The sequence below is a fragment of the Lycorma delicatula genome, chromosome 1 (genome assembly GCF_047948215.1).
Source record: "Lycorma delicatula isolate Av1 chromosome 1, ASM4794821v1, whole genome shotgun sequence".
Taxonomy (NCBI): domain Eukaryota; kingdom Metazoa; phylum Arthropoda; class Insecta; order Hemiptera; family Fulgoridae; genus Lycorma; species Lycorma delicatula.
The window spans coordinates 104,522,101-104,535,464 of NC_134455.1; the positions used below are offsets into that span (position 1 = coordinate 104,522,101).

Below are 13,364 nucleotides of genomic sequence, written 5' to 3' on the forward strand. Positions count from 1 at the left end.
TACTCTTGAATAGAAAACAAAAATACATTCTCGTGAGGAATCAATTGTCCGCTTTGTGAATGCAGCTCATCAACTTTAGGACAGCCCTGAAGAACTAAAAAGAGCAACAAAAACAGTACAGAAGCGTGCCAAGAAATATTTTGAAAATAGGAAGCTCATTTTTGAACATTTATTATGAACTGGTACGTATGCCTAGTATAAACAGTACAGTTTGGTCTAGTGTACTGTTTCTAAATAAAATTAATTTTTTCTAACTTTTCTTTGTTTTGTTCTACTTATCTCCATTTTCTTCAGAATTTAATTTTATAAAAGTTTGTTTTAAAGTTTTATGTGTTATTACCCATTTAAAATAGTTATTGTTCGTCAAACATAAAAAGCAGGAGTTTTTACCCCAATTTATTGGTTTTCACCCCAGATTTGATAAAATATATTGCAGATAAGATTCTGAAACCTATCTCAATCGATTTTTCAGTTCAAAAACCATTATAAATCACTAATTTTGCCTCTTTATTCACATCCTACAAATTTCAGTACGGAGCTCATTTCACCGGGGTAGTTGAAATCCGAGCGAAATCTTTCACTAGCCGTAACTCGCCAACGACGCATATTAGAACATATGTTTATTTGAACTTTTTTCAATATTTTCACGTGTAGAATAGGGGTTATGAAAGTCCCGGAATAACTGCGAGATACACTCTGAATAAGAAATAAGAAATATTAATTTTAATTAAATTTTTGTAATAATAATAATTTTCACTTAAACTAAACATATATTTCTTTATTTAAAATAATTAATTATTGTCTTCAAAAAAATAAAAAATAAAAAATTACACAACTATTTTTAACAATTTAATGAATTCCCTTTTACTAATAAAGAGCAATAAATATTCAGTGCAGAGACTGAGCCTTTAGAAGTAAATCAATAAAGGTTTAAACGATCTTATTAAAGGGCCCTCACGTTTTAGATCTAAACCTACATGGGCTGCAACGGATTACATAATTTACTTACATTATAATAAATTTATAAGTCACCAATGATTTTCTTTTTCATTAGTTTTACAATAATAATCATATTTATTTGAGCTATGGAAACATTTTATTGTCACGTAATAAATTTATAAGCATAATTTAAAAGTTTTTCTTTTGCACATAATCAACAATTATTTGTTTTCATTTATTTATTATGTAATTTTACTTATGATATATTATGGGTTTAATAATTAAAATAATTTTTTTTTTACATATGTGATTGTAATTATTATAAAATTACTGTTTATAGGATCAGCTGCAATTGTTAAATATTAATAATAAGAAAATTAATAAAACAAACAAAATAAAAGCTATTAAAGAAACAGAGCCATTCAAGACTATATGTAGTCCATAATAGAATCGAATACAACATAATACTACAAATGTCACTGATACTTTTGTCAAATTTCACAATTCAATTATCTATTTTCATTTCTGTTGAATTTCATTCATTAATCAAGTTTGAAATTCAGAATGCTGCATTAAAAATATAATGCCGAAGGCGCCTAAATTTTGTTACCTTTATGTAACAGAAAGTTAACGGATATTTTAGTGTACGTAATAATATCGTAGAAATATATTTTCTGTGATTTTCTTCTTTTTTTTTTTTTTTTGAGACATTTAGTTTATGATGTAATCAGTATTTGGGTATAATATTATCACTTTTCAAATTCAGCTCATACAAAGTAATTAAAATAATGTTTCCTGTTATATAGTTTAGATATAATTCACGTTACGGAATCGACAAAATTGAGGAATCAAGGTTTTTCCCTGTTTTTGACATCCCCTACATACAGAGTGTATCATAAAGTATTCCTGTAACGTTCATAATCTATTTTACTCGTAAATATAGTGAAAAAAGATATGAACAATACAAAAATATGTCCTAAACTGCTTCGTTTGCGAGTGAAAGATTTCGCTTGGATTTCAGCTACCCCAGTAAAAAGTGGTCGTACTGAAATGTGTAGGACGTTATTTATGCGGCAGAATTAGTGATTTGTTATAGATTTTGAACGAAAAAATCGAATTAGATAGGTTCACATCCGTATTTGCAGTAGTTTTTGAGAAATCTGGACTGAAAACCAATACCTTCGGATAAAACTCCCTTTTTTTATGTTTGACGTACAATAACTTTGTTAGAATGATTATAAACATGTAAAACTTTAAACAAAACCGGTAGAGAATTTGATTCTGAGTAAATTGAATAATGTTTTATGAATGAGTTTTATGAATAATGTTCACAGAAACTACGTAAATAGAATGTAAAAAGTTTATTAAAAACAAAACATCAAAATGCGGTACAAAACAAAACAAGATGATAATTAAATATTTTAGAAAAACAAATCAAAATAATAAAAAATACATAAATAAAAAATCAAATAAAACAACAAACCAGTAAAACATGTCTTTACAGGTAATGATATTAATTTTATCTAAATTTGTTTGAAATAATTTATTTAATAAGTTGGTACTACTGACGGCTGATTACGAACATTATGTTTTTGAGTTTGTATTGAGTTTGAATAAGAATAAAAATTTTAATTTTTATGGAATGGAATAGTGTCTGTATGCCATTAAATAATAATGCCTTAAAAGTTTTCCAATGAAGGCTACGCAGAGATTATTTTTGTTTATGGGTTACGTTATGGAATCTCAAGAGGCGTTTACGGAGAATATCATAAAAGATTTCCCAATATAAAACCACTAAATTTACCTCTTTATTTGTGTTCCAATAATTACAGGCTGGCTTATATTATATATTCCTAAATCTTCAATGTTACTGTCCATGTAAGAACCAAATTTCGTGAACAATGTCCCTTTAATATTTCACCTTTTTTTACTTAATTCCATCCTTTTCATACGTTACCTTTATTCATATTTCTTAGAATTCGCTTCTTCTATCATCCTTTTCGCCATCATCCTGTTTAACACCCGACATCTTCCATCTCGTGTAGATTACCATCTTGCTAAAATATTTCCTTCTATCATTATTTCAGGATTTTCATACGTTTGTCGAAATTAATTACATATACTTTTCCATAAGTCTTCAACAATCCCTTTCATTATGAATAAGAATCCTTAATACTTCCTTTCCATTAACATACGTCCTTACCATTTAATATAACATACGAGAACATTAAATTATTTATACAGTAAAGGATACAATGGCAAATATTTCTTGTAATAAATATAAACTTAAATTTTAATATAGTTATCTTTCAGATTAGCCAGTTTTTGATACTCAAAGTCATTATAATGAATATGTTTTCCTTTCATTAAAACTTAAAATCTTGGATACCAGTTAAAAAAAGTCAATAGCCTATACAATTTATTTTTTAATTCAACTTTTTCTACCAAATAATAAACAATGTCATTAATATGTTTTTACTTAACTTTTCAGATAATGTTATTTCTTAACATTAAGAAATATTTTTAAGATAAATACAAATATTGAAAAAATAACAAGGAGCTCATGTTTGAAATGGAAGATTTTTTTATCTCATATCTCAATATATTTTTATTCTGTTTTTTAACCAAAAAAAGAAGTTAAAATTTACAAAGTTATACTTCAATAATTAGTAGTTAATTCTTGTCAATTTAAACAATTCTTCATAAATATATCTTCATCTAAAAAAGCAATAAAATCATTTAAAATTTTACAACAATCTCCAATTTGTAGAAGCATGACTTCTCCTCAATGCTAACTAAACAGAACAATATAATTTGTTTGATATGAATCACGGTTAATATTTTCATACAAAGCAGTTTGGGCCCATTGTTTCTCCTAGCGTACATTCAGTATTGGGGATGTTTTTTTCTAGAAAAGGTTCTAAATTTAATTTAGTGTCTTTTGAGTTTTAGATAAAAATATTATCTCTATAAGTAAAAAATTATAAAAAAAATAAATGATATTAAGTGAGGTTATAAATTAGTTATTGTGAAAATAAAAAGCATAATAATTTGGAGGATTGAATACATAAGAAATGGAAAAATGTAACAGATTTTTATATTTTTTAATAATCACAAAGTAATTTATAATAATTAGGTGAAAATAAACTCAATTTAAAAAGATGTTACATATACACATTAACACTGTCAATAAAATATATATTTATCTTGTTGAAGTTCTAGTGTTCATTCCATTAATTTTTAAGTTATAAATTAACACACGTGTTTACGAATAGGTTCTATTACCCATCAGATTGGAAATTTCTTTACAATTAGAAATTAATATATCAATAAGTTATATTACTGTTTCAACTACCATCGTAGAGTAATGGACAAAAATATTACCTCTAATTAAAAAAAATATAAATAAAATAAATGACATTAAGTAAGGTTATAAATTTAAACGGTTAATATTAAATATTAAATCCTCTCAACAGTAAATAACCAAAGTAAAATAAATATAAAGGATTATCAACGACCAAACGAATCAGTGCGGACGAATTGTAAATTAAACAAGGAAAACCAAAAAAAATATCATTGGATGATAAACAGTTGAATTACCTTGGAAATGTCATTGAAAACGAAGACAAACATAAAAATAGAAATTTAAGACGGAATGAAGGAAAATTTAGACATGAAGCCGTCTTAATTAATTGGAATATTAAAGGAGATACATTCGATTGCTCTTGACTACTGTAAAAAAATATTCCAAACTTTATTCCAGTTCCTTTTTAACATAAATTACATTTTTTTCAATCGTTGATAATAAGAAATATTAAATTTTGTTTTTTCTTATAATCATTGATGTCAGTATTATTTGATATATGTATTTAATTTTGTTAATATTTTTTAATTTCCAGTTAATTTTGAAACAAAATTAAAAATCAAATTAAATTTTTGTAGTCACTTAAAATTTGTATAAAAACGTAGTAGAAGTCTAAAATACGTTATACAGAGATACGTTTAATGAGGATAGTTAAAATCTGTTTGATTTTTTATTAGTATTATTTAAAAAATGTATAATACTAGCGTATGTTAATAGTAGAGAATTAATATCAGCGAAAAATATTTCTTCTGTAAAAGAAATTTTTTAAATTTAATTTTAAAGAAATTGGTCGAAAGAGCTTTCAAATGGTTCAGTAATTTATTAAAAATGGTAAAGGAAAGTTAATAAGATTCTAATCACGAAGGCTTTAATTGAGTAACACGAAAATAGTTTTGTTTTCTGATTATGCAGAGGTTGATACTGTTATTAAAAAAAAATAAATAAATAAAAAATTACTTTTTTTAGCAAATATTGCATATTCATAAATATAAAAGACATGGATAAATTGATATTTATAATTTACTCATATCATTCATATATATGCAAGTTAAACTTATCTGATAACCTATTTTTATAACTTGAAAATTCATTGTGCCTTTTGACGAAACCTCGAAAATTATATACATTTCACAAAAAAATTATACGTAAATGTAATAAGTATTTAATAACTATGACAAGATTTATAACAATTCATAAAGATTAGTATTATGGTTTTATGTTACAGCTTTTTATGTTTTTCAGTGATGTAAAATTGAAATAGGATAAAAAATGATTAAAAATATATGATTTTAATTTTATCTTTATTTTTTGTAGAAAAATTTTACTAGCAGAATGAAATTTACAAAAAAAAACTGGTGAATACAATGGAACAAGATTTGGTTCTAATTCTACTGCCGTATTAAGAAGCGGTTTTTTAAATTTATGCTGATCCTTAGAAATATAACACGAAGAGTATATGTCAGATTGTACATGGTACAATACGCCAATACATGCCAAAATAAAAGTGAAAAAATTACTTTCGTAGAGGATAGCCAAGAAAGCATATTAAATAAATTATATTAAGTAACCGTTAACATGTCAGTATCGCGTTAACTAAAAATATCAAATAGTATTTAACAGTTGGTTTTGCTTGTTATTATGTTCCTTCATGTTTATCGCACTCGAAGCATCAACTATGATTCGTCTGTTGACATTAAATAGTTCGTTAACGCGATGGGGTTTAAAATAATTTTAAAAACTGCTCTCCATATTTGGAATATAAATATGACAAAATTAATAAACATTCTTTTTAATTCTTATCTTCAGACACAGAATGTATACGTGCCGTAATGAATCTTGAAGCTTGGACTATGACGGCCAGTACGGTGCCTGTTATCCAAACTGGAGACATTTAGTTTAGTTTTCACGCACGAAAGCAGATTGATGATGTATAACTTGTTATTTTATGTTACTGGAGGTATTATGAAATATTTTTAAATATTTTCCAATTCTGCTCATTTTACTTTACATACGATTAAGTATTCTGCCATAAAAAAAATGCTATGGTATAATTATAAAAGTTATAAAAATGTAGGAACATTCTCAAAAGTATTATATAGTAATTACGTCAACACACAAACGCTCATTAATTAACATTATAATTGACTCAAATATATAAACATCATTTATAATGAAACGTATCGTGATTTTATTTATCGTAAAAGTAAACGCGGCCAAGCCAAATATTAAAACCCAGTAAATGAGTTACTCTTCTTAGAATCATATCAAGAAATAATATTGCTATATTGTTTGATTTCTGCTCATAGTTTCAATTATAGCCAGGCCAATGTAAAAATAATTACCCATAGCCTAAATTGAAATCTCGAGTATAATCCAATTTACTAGTTGTTCTGTATTTGTTGATCCTGTAAGAGCATTTGCGCAAATTTCCTTTCTTTTTATTCGAGCTTCGACTGAAAGAAAAGTTGTCACGTTTTATAATCGGTTGCATATTTTTAGTGTTTTATAATTATGAGTGAACTTTAGACTACCTTAAAAAAAACAAAAACTAAAACTGCAGTTCCGGGTAATAAAAAATGATATGTTGAGTAATGAAACAAAAAGATGACCATTTCTGAAGTCGAAAAAGGAAGATAAACACCGTATTCCCATTAAGAAATGTAATAAATAACAGCAGCTGCGGGTGGAATGTCGTGATCCCAAGTTCAAATAGTGAGAAAAGAGAAAAAGCGGTTGTTAGAAAAATTAGCTGAAAATCGTGTAGAAACTTCTTTCTCTATTTCAATAAAATACAAACCCAGTGAAAAGCCCGAAACGGGAATAGATGACTTTGACAAATGTGTAGAGAGACAGACTATAAACGAGTTTCACGAAATTCATAAACAACAGCCAACGGTGTAAAAGAAAATGTTATCGCTTAAAGATCCCATTGGCTATTCAGGAAACGTGGCGTGTTTGTGAAAAATAATAAAATTATTGTGCTTTTGGTGGAGAAAGACCGAAAATAACAAGGTCTCGCTGAGCAGCATGACGTAAGATTTATGCTTATTTAGTATCTGACTGCCGTAAAATATTTAAAACAAAAAATTGGCCGATAATGTATCTCGACGAGTCATACATATTATCTTCTAATACTATAAATAAATCGCGGTGTAATGACTCAGGTAACGAACAGAAAGTTCCTCCTTCAAAAGGCCGCCGACTTATTTTAGTGTTTGCCAGAGGAGAAATGACTTATATAACAAACTTGTCTTACTAACTTCGCAAGAAAGTTTAAAAAGATCACGATTACAGCGGTAAAATGAAAGAGGAAGATTACTTAAAATGGACAGAAGAAATATTATTTCCAACCTTTATCAATAATTCTGCGATAATTTCTGACAACGCACCCTATCACAATGCCGTTTTTGAAAAATCAAAAATTTCCAATTCAAGAGAAGAATATATGATAAAATTATTGCAGCAGTATTCTGTTTCTCATTCTTCCTCGATGCTGAAACCACAGTTGTAAGAATTGGTAAAAATAAACGGGGGCAAGTTTACTATCTACGTGTTTGATAAACTTTTATAAAATAAAAGTTTGATAAAAAGATACATGATGTTCTTCTACCTCCTTTTACTTGCCCGGATTTAAATCCTATCGAGATCATAAAATATTAGGTAAAAATGAAAAGGCCGACATGAATGAAAAAAATTAATAGTTGTACTGTGATAAAGTTAAAGGAACAAGCGGATATATAAGCCAAAAACACATTATTGATATCTCATACGCCCGTTCATATCTACACGGAATTATGTATCATGCCGTGTTCTAGCAGAATAAAACAAGATCATTTTTATTTCTAACGCGTTCAGTTAAACGCACAAAATTAATGACAGACGACGGAAAGCCAAACCTAGATTGAAAAATGTCGTTCAATTGATTATTAATAATAGCTAGATATGGACTTGTATGAACAAGCGCAGTATGGACGTGTTCACGTGTACTAACATGAATGTTCGGTTACATCGTTTGTACAGTGAAATTTTAATCATGGAAAAGTTTCTTAAGAACTTCAATTTTTAAAGTACAATGTAGGAAAGAAAAATAATTAAAATGTGGTAGTTTTGGTTATACCAATTAGTGATTTGAACATGTTTAAGCCAAAATAAACTTCAAAAATCTTATAACATGTATTCATACACTTCATAGGAATAAGAATAAAATTTATATGTCTTCTAAAGATGTTGAGGAGTCTGATATCTTGTAACTTGAGGTGTTAAAATAACGGAGGTTCATTTAATTCATTAATAGTTTCTCAATCCAAAACATCACGTGGTGCGCTATCACTCAGCATTTTTATTGATTGCAATTCGAAAAATAGTACGTACAGTTGTGGTATTTGATGTTTACAGTAGATAATATTCAGTTCCTTTCCTTATTTCATATACTCAGTCTTGTTTGAGACTAACATTAGATGGGTTTTGTTTTTAGTTTTGTTGTTTTTTAGCGATAGTAGTAGATCGATGGAAATGTCACATGTGGCATTCTCATCGGTAGTATCCTGACTGAGGCAAGAATAAGGCTGAGAGATGTTTTTTAGATGACCTTCTGTAAAGCGCATAAGGGCTAGGTACGGAGGGGTGGCGTAGTGACCGCAATTGTCACATGATTGGTGCCTTCCCCTACCGGGTCAGGATGTGCAAGAGTACTGGTTCAACCTCTTTCGCTCTAAAAATTAACGTGATAAAGTATTAGATAACCATCTTTTTAGACTCCATGACCACCGTTAGGTAATGCTTCAGAAAATGAGAAGAAATTTTAATTTTGTAGCGTGTAAAAATGCCATGACTGATGGTATTCAAACTCCAGAGCTACCATTCGCACCACGGAAGATGGCACTTTCTGGATTATATTAACTATTTGAATTAAAGGTACTGATATTAAAGGTACCTTTAGAGCTGTAGTGTAAGTCGCAAAGCAATAATAGTTTTTTAACGACATTATTAATTTAATAAATACAAATATAACGGTATAATTTCTCCTAGGCAGAACTTTATAGATCAGTTTTATCACCTTCTTTCCCGCTTAGTTAAATTAATAATTTATGATAACAGCATATAAAATAATGAAATCAGTAAAACATAATCCGTAAATGCATTATTTTATTTTTAAATTATATTAATTAACTTTATAATAAAAAAGATGGTTTGATTTTAAGAATTTTCTAACTGATTTCTTTTATTTTACCTATTTATGTTTGATTAAGGCCCGTTGTTTTGTTTTAAAAAACGAAGCAAAATGTGAGCCCTAAAACGAATTTTATTGGTATATAGGGCCAATCAGATGCAAAATGAAAGAAGTAAGTAAACCTATCTTTAATTTAATAACTTTTATTTATTATCAGTAGAATTTTATTATTAATTGAAGAAAAAAAAAACAGAAGAGCTTAAATGGTAATATCATTAAATATATGTGGACTATTAATACCAAAAAGGTTTTATTTATGGTACATTTCAGGAGTTACATATGGTATTAACTGTTTAATATTCTACCGTGGAATTCTATTTTGCACGTGACCAGTTAACAGCTTTTGATAATTAAAAGCGATTAAGATAACTACACACAGAAACAAAAGGCAGTATGGGAGTAATGTAATCAGTAATCTTCCGCACGAAATAATTGTATGTCCCTTAATTAATTGTTGCAGCAGTTAATTTGTCTTCTGTTGAAGTACTATACTTTTTGTTTCTCCTTACCTCAGACCCTTTATTTCTTAAAAAAAAGTATAATTTACGAAATTAAAAAAAAATAATAATTTTATACTAATCTTTACAATTTTATCTATTGGAATTTTGCATTGAAAAAAAAACTACAATATATATTTCCTGATGTTTACCAACAAAGACCACGGTAAGTAAAATATTCATCAAACCAAAGACGTAGTCAATATACAGAGTGTCCCATATAAAACGCCACCCAACCTTATATTGGTAGGTATTGAAATAATAAAAAGGCATGTGTAAATGTAAATGTAATTTTTGTTATTACCATCCATTACCTTACACTTAGAGTAAATGTTGGAAGTGGCCGCCGTCTTCTTGAATACAAGTTTCAATTCTTTTTACAGCGTTTCTTGAAACTTTTTTCAAAGTTTGTGGCTGGATATTTAATGCAGCTTGTTCAATATTGACTTTCAATTGTTCAAGTGTTCGTGGTTTGTTGCTGTAGGCTTTTTCTTTGAGGTAAGCCCATAGAAAAAAATCCGCCGCAGTCAAATCTGGAGATCTTGATGGCCACAAGCCTCGACCGAAAACACGATTAACAAAGAATTGCTCAACGAAATCAGAAGTTGGACCTGCGTAGTGCGATGTCGCACCGTCATGTTGTAGCCAGCAGTGTCTGTCTTCCTCTTCCAAGAGTGCAATGAACTGAAATAAAATATCCTGATATCGTTCTGCATTAATGGTGTACTCGAAAAAAATAGGACCGATTATTTTCTTCCGCAATATCGTGCACCGCACGCCCAACTTCTGCGGGTGTAATTGTTTTTCGTGATAAACTAGGGGATTTTCAGCACTCCAAATTCTATTGTTTTGGCTGTTTACGTAGCCATCCAAATGAAACCGTGCTTCATCTGTGAAAAATAACGAATCCATAACATTAATTCCCTCACACAGAAATCGACGGAACCGTTGACAATATATTGTAGCCGTTTTTCGTTGTCGGGCTCATGAAGTTGATGAACCGTTTGAATGCGATAAGGTCGTAATTGTAATTGTTTGGTCGCCCGATGAACAGTTGATTTAGACAAATTAATTTCAGCAGACAAACGTCTGATCGATTTATTTGGCGAGGCGAGTAATCGGTCTTTGATTTCAGTGACTGTATCTGTATTCAACACTGACGCAGATCTTTTGTGTTCCTTGTTATTAACAGAACCAGTCTCTCTAAATTTTGCAACTAACCTTAATACTGATGTTTTGTTAGGAGCTGGTTTATCTGGGTACTTATGGCGAAACAAATCTTGCACTGCAATCACTGATTTCGTACTGAAGTACGACTCAACAATGAAAACACGTTCATCTAGCGAAAACACCATCTTGTCTCTAGCAATACACTGAACGTTATGATTGTATTGTTGTTACTGTCGGTAGTGTTCTACTGTGTCGCCACGATGTTCAGATGTTGGACGAGTCCATTTCAGTAACGAGTATGGGAGTTAGCTGGACTTTTGAAATTTCATGGATGAGTGATTGATGGGTTGCGTTTTATATGGGACACTCTGTATATATAAAATCACTTACACATTACCTTGCTATTCTTTTCTTAATTATTTTTTATTTTATTTCTAAATAAATAGATTAATCGTATGTTGTTTTACAATTTATTTTGGTGTATGAACAAGTAAAATCTGATTGAACAATTTATGCTATACTTTCATAATGATAATAAAATCTGTAAAATTTGACGAATTAGATCTTCAGTTAATAGCCATCTCAATATTAAGTTATAGATAACACGATAATCCTAATTAATACAAGATGTATTAATTTCTTCTTTCGATTAGATCATTTTAGATTTCGTTGCGTTTCCTTTCATCTTTGCATCTTATTTTGATCATATCCAGTACTATTTTATTCTTTCTAACGTTGCTTATTTTTTTCTCTTCTGTAAATTTTCAGGATCTGTTGTTTACATTTTCCTTTTCATCTAGTTTGAAATCCTGAATTACGTATCAATTTATTAAGTTAAAAGAAACAATACTGTTAGCAATAATATTTTTTGACGTGAGGAGATTTTCTAATTTCTGTTAAGGGAAAAATTCTTAATTACGAATTATTTACGATAATGCGATACGCTACTTTTTACTTTTCTTTAAATATCAAACCTGTTTGTTGATACCATCACAACACCTTTATTGTACCGTTGGTGTACCAACGCCTGATGTAGGAAATGAACATCAGTATACGTAAACTGGACGATGTTATGAGTAAGAAGAAAAGAATGACAAAAAAAAATTGATATGTAAAAAGTCATCAAATTGTAACAAGAAATTTTACACATACTGAAGAAAAGTCTATCGCCATGTATTTTTCTGTACATACCCATTTGACAATTTATTTCATTTTAACATATATCTGATATCTTAAGTGACATTATTTTTAATTTGATATTAATTGTAGATGGTCAACTCTTACTTTGATAGCTATGGTTACTTACTGTGTTGCATCTGAAGACGAAGAGCCAATGCTACTAGGTTTAATTATGGAGTTCACTACTACAGTGGAACATTTAATAATTCAAAATATTTTTGATCTTATAAATTTTCTTTAAATAGTATTAAAATAAGAGGAAATAAAATGAGAAAAAAATATTATATTAAACACATATCTTTAACAGAAAATAATGCACAAAAAGGCGAAAGATTTATGCGTAATGAAAAGAGACCAGAGTATGAGAAATAAAAAATAAAAAAGAGTATGAAAGAAAGAGTATAAAAGAAATAAAAGAGTATAAAGAAAATTAGAAAAGAAAAGAGTATATAGAAAAGAGCATAAAGAAATAAAAAATAAAAAAGGGTATGGAGAAATAAAAAAGAAACCAGCAGTGATCATCCAGCAGGAATTTTTGGCAACCGTCAGTAATTACGAAGGACATATTAGAATTTATACTGACGGTTCTAAAACCGAACATGGTGTTGGATGCTCGATATATGTAAATGAAGAAGCCCACTTTTGGAGACTGCCAGATGTGGCCAGTGTCTACACGGCAGAACTCACTGCAATTCAGCAAGCTCTTCGCTACACTGAACACTATTTCGAAGAGAGAGTGCTAATATGTTCCGATTCATTAAGTGCACTCGTTGCAATTCGGAACAAGAACATTAAGGATGTCCTAATTGCAAACATCCTGTCCATTTTATACGTACTAAAACAACGAGGACAGCGATGCGTATTTGTATGGACTCCGGGGCATGCTGGTATTACAGGTAATGAAATCGCAGACGAAGCTGCCAGAAAGGCAACAGTCTGCGATGATTTGGATGCATTTCCTGTAAGAGTGGCAGATGTTAAAAAC

General features: G+C 29.2%; 1 long non-coding RNA gene across 2 annotated transcripts; it reads left to right on the plus strand.

Moving 5' to 3' along the window:
* Nucleotides 1-16: 16 nt before the first annotated feature.
* LOC142318154 (uncharacterized) lies at nt 17-6,224 on the plus strand. Of its 2 annotated transcripts, none has more exons than XR_012754833.1 (3): nt 17-182; nt 2,274-2,443; nt 5,618-6,224. It is a non-coding gene; the product is annotated as an uncharacterized LOC142318154 (long non-coding RNA). The 2 variants fall into 2 exon arrangements; XR_012754834.1 differs by lacking the exon at nt 5,618-6,224 and adding an exon at nt 3,431-3,927.
* Nucleotides 6,225-13,364: the final 7,140 nt, after the last annotated feature.